Source organism: Crocuta crocuta, unplaced genomic scaffold (assembly GCF_008692635.1).
Source record: "Crocuta crocuta isolate KB4526 unplaced genomic scaffold, BGI_CrCroc_1.0 scaffold35, whole genome shotgun sequence".
Taxonomy (NCBI): Eukaryota; Metazoa; Chordata; class Mammalia; order Carnivora; family Hyaenidae; genus Crocuta; species Crocuta crocuta.
Window position 1 is genome coordinate 5,589,802 of NW_027530625.1, and position 6,935 is coordinate 5,596,736.

At 45.5% G+C, this 6,935-nt stretch overlaps 1 protein-coding gene across 1 annotated transcript in view; it reads right to left on the reverse strand.

The window, feature by feature from the left end:
* Positions 1-6,935, reverse strand: part of KYAT1 (kynurenine aminotransferase 1) — a 36,582-nt gene that overhangs the window by 10,505 nt on the left and 19,142 nt on the right. The window lies entirely within an intron of this gene.

Below are 6,935 nucleotides of genomic sequence, written 5' to 3' on the forward strand. Positions count from 1 at the left end.
TGGGCGGAGCGGGGGGGATGGGCGGAGGGGTGGGAGAAGCACTAAGGCAAAGGTGACAGCAGCAGCTGCCTTTTACAGAGATCTGGCTAAAGTTAGAACAATCTTGTTGGGCTGAGAAAATCACATAAATATACACACACACACATATATATACTTTTTTTTTTTCATGTTTTATTTATTTCTAGCAGAGAGAGAGAGACAGCGTGAGCAGAGGAGGGTCAGAGAGAGAGGGAGTCACAGACTGAAACAGGCTCCAGGCTCTGAGCTGGCAGTCAGCACAGAGCCCGACGCGGGGCTCGAACCCACGAACCGCGAGATCATGACCTAAGCGAAAGTCAGACGCTTAACCGGCTAAGCCATCCAGGCGCCCCATATATATACTTTTTTTTTTAAGTAAACTCTACACCCAGAGTGGGGCTCACCGTCACAACCCCGAGATCAAGAGTCACATGCTCTACCATCGGAACCACCCAGGTGCCAGAGAAAATCACTTTTTACAATATTTATTAATGTGATATACTGACATCAGAAAAACAGACTAGAAAACAGTATGTGCAGTATGACTGCGTTTTGTAAAAGATGTATCCTAATATATATTTGTATATACATACACTTTTCTATGACCATATATGAATAGATAAAAAAAAAAAAAGAGTTTGGGGAGCAACTGGGTGGCTCAGTCAGTTAAGCATCTGACTCTTGATCTCAGCTCAGGTCTTGATCTCAGGGTCATGAGTTCAAGCCCTGTGTTGGGCTCCACACTGGGGATGGAGCCTGCTTTAAAAAAAAGTTTGGAAGGGAAATATATCAAAATGTTAACAAAGGTTCTCTCTGAGTGGTGGAATTATAGGTGATTTAATTTCATGCTTTTCAGTGATCCAATTTTTTTGTATGGAGATCATACCATATTTGATTGATTCTGATATGTGCATTTTTTTTTGACTGGCATTTTTTCTGAATTCAGTTGTGTCTCAGAATCTTTAGCATGAATTTAACTGCCCTCCCTTACAGTCCATACAATAACAGGGCATCTTACATTAATGCCATCACAATTTCAATGCTATAAGGAATTACTTTCGAATAGGGGGTGCATCAAATTAAATTTTTAAAATTTTTTAAATTTATTTTTGAGAGACAGAGAGAGAAAGAACATGAACGGGGGAGGGGCAGAGAGAGAGCAAGACACAGATTCTGAGGCAGGCTCCAGGCTCTGAGCTGTCAGCACAGAGTTCAATGCAGGGCTCGAACCCACGAACTGTGAGATCATGATCTGAGCCAAAGTCCAACGCCCAAATGACAGCCACCGAGGTGCCCCAGGGATGCATCAAATTAAGAAAAAATAGAAGGGGGGGCTCCTCAGTCAGTTGAATGTTGGATTTCAGCTCAGGTCATGATCTCACCATTGGTGAGTTCGAGCCCCGCATCAGACTCTGTACTGACAGCTCAGAGCCTGGAGCCTGCTCCTAATTCTGTGTCTCCCCGCCTCTCTCTGCCCCTCCCCTGCTCTCTCTCTCTCAAAAATAAATAAATGTTAAACAAAAATAGAAGAGTGGTCTGGCTGGTTCAGTCAGTAGAGCATGCAACTCTTTTTTTAAAAAATGTTTATTTTTGAGAGAGAGAGTGAGAGAGGGGCAGAGGGAGAGAGAGAGAATCCCAAGCAGGCTCCATGCTGACAGTGTAGAGCCTGACATGTGACTCAAACTCACATGTCCTGCCCCGAGCTGAAATCAAGAGTCAGATACTTAACTGACTAAGCCACCCAGGCACCCTTCTTTTTAATTTAAGTTTATTTATATATTTTGAGAGAGAGAGAGGGAGAACAAAGGAGGTGAATGGAGTTGAATGAGTTTAAGAAGGAGATAAAAATAATGGGGAACCACAGAACCTTGGGAAGGCAAACGAGTGACTACAAGTATGTCACACAGTAATTTCGTAAGTGAGGAAGCAGTGCCTGTTCTTGAACTTATGTATGATGTATTCCTCGGCCAATGTCGACTGGGCACCTGCTGTGTTCCGAACACGGGGGCCGGGCTCCGGGGATGACGGGGAGGCAGCGCTATGCAGACTGTTCAGATGCAAAGCTCTGAGTTCTACATTAGAGGCAAAAGCAAGCAAAGGGCACCTGGCCAGGCGACAGTCCCACACGGCTTACTGAAAGCGCAGCTCATGCACAGCTTTGAAGCCAGGGCCATGCCAGACCCCAGGGGCCCTGGGTGAAGCGGCGAGTCCCGGGGGCTGGAGCACTTACAGTTTGGTGCAAGCACCGAGTGAGAGAAGTTCCAGCCTTCTTTCTCTGGAAGGGCCCCAACAGGTGCCAAGAGGTGGCTGTCGCATTCCTGAACATGCCTCCCAGAGTCTTGGGACACTGGCAACTTCCCTTCCAGGGGCAGAAGAGAGGGAGGAGAATGCTCTGGCCAGAAAATGGCCCAGGGCGTGGGTCCCACACACACACAGCTCTAACAACGACAACAATAACAACAATAAGGGCTAATATTTACTGAGCGGTCACTGTGTGCCGGGTGTGGCAACAAGTGCTTTTCTTGCTTTTAAGTTTATTTATTTATACTGAGAGAGAGAAAGCACAGGTGGAGGAAGGGCGGAGAGAGAGGGGGAGAGAGAGAATCCCAAGTAGGCTCTGAGCTGTCAGCACAGAGCCGGATGCAGGGCTCGAACTCAGATACCGTGAGATGATGACCTGGGCCAAAGTCGGATGCTTAACCGACTGAGCCAACCAGGCGCCCCTACAAGTGCTTTCTTGCGTGATTATCCCTCACACCTACACCCTCTCCGTCCCCAGCAGTCAGAGTGGCCCTTTCAACATGTATATTACCTCTAATGGAAAAAAAAAATCCAGGGGAAGATCATGGATGGCCCCTACCATCACAGGGGCAGTCACCCCTACATTATGTTCTGACTCTGGAAACACACACACCTCCTGCAAATTATTCTAGTGCTAAAACCAAACCGAAATCAGATCATGCCTTTGACTTTACTAGAACACAACAGCCAGAGGAACCTGTTAAATGATACCATGGCTAAACTATTAAAAAAAATAATAAATAAATAAAACATTAAAAATGTAAAAAAAAAAAAACCTGTGCGTGCAAACAGGAAAAAAAATCATACCATGGAGAGGTGGTCCACATATGGCCCTGTTTCTTCAACACACAAAGTGCAAAGGAAAAAAGGTTCCGGGCACGATAGATTAAAGGAGACTTAAAGACATACATTTAAGAAGCGAATGTCTTAAAGAGGAAGAAAAATGTTATTAATGTTAAAGACGAAGAGTGAATTTGGACCCCTACCTCACACCATACCCAAAACTAACTCAAAGTGAATCACGGATCTCAATATAAGAGCTAAAATTATAAAACTTCCAGAAGAAAACAGGAGTATATCTTTGTGGGTTTTTTAAGGGAAGTTTTTTTTTTAAGTTTAGTTATTTATTTTGAGGGAGACAGAGACAGTGCGAATTGGGGAGGAGGGAGGAGAGAGAGGGAGAGAGAGAATCCCAAGCGGGCTCAGCCCTGTCGGCACAGAGCCTGACATGGGCGGGGCTCATACCCATGAACTGTGAGATCATGACCTGAGCCGAAACCAAGAGTCGGATGCTTAACTGACTAAATCCAGCCCGGTGCCCCTATTTCTTAGATATAATACCAAAAACACAGTCAACAAAAGAAAAAATGGAACTGATGGATTTCATCAAAATTGAAAACTTTGGTGCCTCAAAGGATACCATCAAGAAAAGTATGGTAGAAAATATTTGCAAATCATAAAACTGAATTTCTCCAAAGAAGATAGATAAGTGGCTAACAGGCACACGAAAAGATGTTCAACAGCCTAGTCACTGGACAAATGCCATTTCACACCCCCTAAGATGGTTATTACAAATAAGAGGGATAATTGCAAGTGTTTCAAGGATATATAAAGTGTATCAACTAGAAACTTAAGTGGCAAAACAAATTCCCTTTATTACAAAAATTTTTTTTTTAATTTTTATTTATTTCTAGGAGAGAGAGAGAGACAGCGTGAGCAGGGGAGGGTCAGAGAGAGAGGAAGATACAGACTCTGAAACAGGCTCCAGGCTCTGAGCTGGCAGTCAGCACAGAGCCCTAAGCGAAAGTTGGACGCTTAACCGACTAAGCCACCCAGGCGCCCCTACAAAAATTTTTAAATGTGTTTATTTTTGAGAGAGAGAGGGAGAGAGAGACAGGGTGAGTGGGGAGGGGCAGAGAGAAAGAGGGAGACAGAGAATCCAAAGCTCCAGGCTCTGAGCTGTCAGCACACAGCCTGATGTGGGCCTCGAACCCCTGAACCTTGAGATCATGACCTGAGCTGAAGACAGATGCTCAACTGACCGAACCGCCCAGGAGCCCCAGCAAAACAAATTCCCGTTAAAGTAGGAACAAAATTCAAAGAGGTCTATCACCACTTCCTTTCAACACTGTATTGGAAATCCTAGCTGGTGGGAGGAGAAAAGGAAATTACATGTAAAAGACCCAGAAGAAAAAATACCACGGCTATTTGCAAGGATATGGCTGACTACACACAGTAATTCAAACAAATACACAAACACTAAAACTAACCAACGCTCAGCAAGGTGGCTACACTTAAGATCCAAATGCAAAAATAAATTGCATTGCCACCCCTCCCCCAAAATGCTGCCCCTTTCTCTCTTTGGCCCAAGTGCCAGAGGGTGCATTAAATAGTCTCCAGGAAAAAACCAACCAACCCACCAACCCCAAGAGTCAGATAATTACAAATGTTTTTGAAAGGTTATTCATTTTTGAGAGAGCCACATGGGGGAAGGGCGGGTGCGGTGGGGGGGGGGTGGACAGAAGATCTGAAGCAGGCTCCACGCTGACAGGCTGATAGCAGCGCGCCCAACGCGGGGCTCGAACCCACAAACCGTGAGATCATAACCTGAGCCGTACTCGGTTGCTCAACTGACTGAGCCACCCAGGTACCCCAGATGATTACAAATGTTTAAAGATGTTTCAAGAATTGGGGTGCCTGGGCGGCTCAGTCGGTTAAGCGCCTGACTCTTGACTTCAGTTCAGGTCATGATCTCACAGTTCGTGAGTTTGAGCCCCGTGTTGGGTTCCGTGCTGACAGCCCGAAGCCTGTTTGGGATTCTTTCCCCACCTCTCTCTCCCACAACACTGCTCAAGCTCCTGCTCTCTCTCACAATAAAACCCTGGTACGTTGCTTCTGGGAACGTAAAATGGCACAGCTGTTGCGGAAACAGTTAGGTAGGGTCCTCCGGATGTTAAACATAGACTTCCCGTGTGACCCAGCAATTCCACACCCAGGTGTGTACTCCGAAATGAAAATTATGTCCTCACAAAGACTTGTACTTGCACGTTTACAGAAGCATTATTTATAACAGCCTAAAGTGGAAACAATGGGTCAGTTGATGGGCATCAGTTGATAAACAAAACGTGGTAAATCCACATGAGGGAGTATCATTGGGCAACAGAAGGGAATGAGGTTCTGACACCTTTTTTGTCATGAGTAAACCTTGACCATGTTGTGCTAAGTAAAAGAAGCCAGTCACAAAAGACCCCAATTTACACGATTCCATTCATATGAAAGAGGCAAAGCTACAGAGATAGCGTAGATCTGTAATTGTCTTGGACTTGGGGGGGGGGGCCGAGTCTGAGGCTGGCAATGGGGATGACAGCTATGGTTACTGGGGATCTCTGTGGCGTGATGGACATGATCTAAAATTAGATTGTGGTGTGACTATACTATAAACCAGTGAACAGTACTCTTTAAATAGTTGAATTCTATGGTATGCATATCATTATATCTCAATAAAACTTTTTTAAAAATCACCAAAGTTTAGGGACATCTGGGTGGCTCAGTTGGTTGAGTGCTCAACTCTTGGTTTTGGCTCAGGTCATGGTCTCAAGGTTCGTGGGTTTGAGCCCTGCATCGGGCTCTGCCCTGCCCAGACCGAGGCGCCTGCTTGGGATTCTCTCTCTCCTTCTCTCTCTGCCCCTCCCCTGCTCACTTGAGTGTGCGGTCATGCTCTAAATAAGTAAGGAAGTAAGGAAGTAAATAAATAAACTTTTAAAAAAATCACCAAGGTTTAGGGGCGCCTGGCTGGCTCTGTGGGTGGAGTGTGTGACTCTTGATCTTGGGGTCATGAGTTTGAGCCCCACGTTGGGTATAGAGATTTCTTAAAAATAAAAAAATCTTAAAAAAAATAAAATAGGAGCGCCTGAGTGGCTCAGTCGGTTAAGCATCTGACTCTTGGTTTCAGCTCAAGTCATGATCTCATGCTTTGTGAGTTCGAGCCTGTGTTGGGCTCCAAGATGACAGCGCAGAGTCTGCTTGGGATTCTGTCTCTCTCTCTCTCTCTCTGCCCCTTCCCTGCTTGCCGTCTCTCTCTCAAAAATAAATAAACTTAAAAAAAACATTTTTTAAGGGGCACCTGGGGTGGCTCAGTTGGTTAAGATCAGGTCATGATCTCGTGGTTCATGAGTTCGAGTTCCGCGCTGGGCTCCGTGCTGACAGCTTGGAGCCTGCTTCGGATTCTGTGTCTCCCTCTCTCTCTGCCTCTCCCCTGCTCACACACTCTCTCTCTCAAAAATAACTAAGCATTAAAACATTTTTTAAATAAATTAATTTAATTTTAAAAATCATCAAGGTTTAAAAAAAAAACAAAAAACAAAGGCAGTGTCCTTGTGGCAGCCACAGGAATGTGTCTCTCTAACCTGCAGGAGCCTGATTGAGGGGACAGCTATGCTCAGAAATCCATCCCTCATCCTCAGCACTTAGGCAGTGAAAGCTCCCAGAAGATATCTGTGGGGTCAAGTGGAGACATCTGAAGATGGCCTGTACATCAGTGACGTGACAGCCTCGATGGTCAGTTTCTCTGGGCGATCATGAGGGGGGCTTATGGGGGGGGGGGGGGGGGCCGCTTG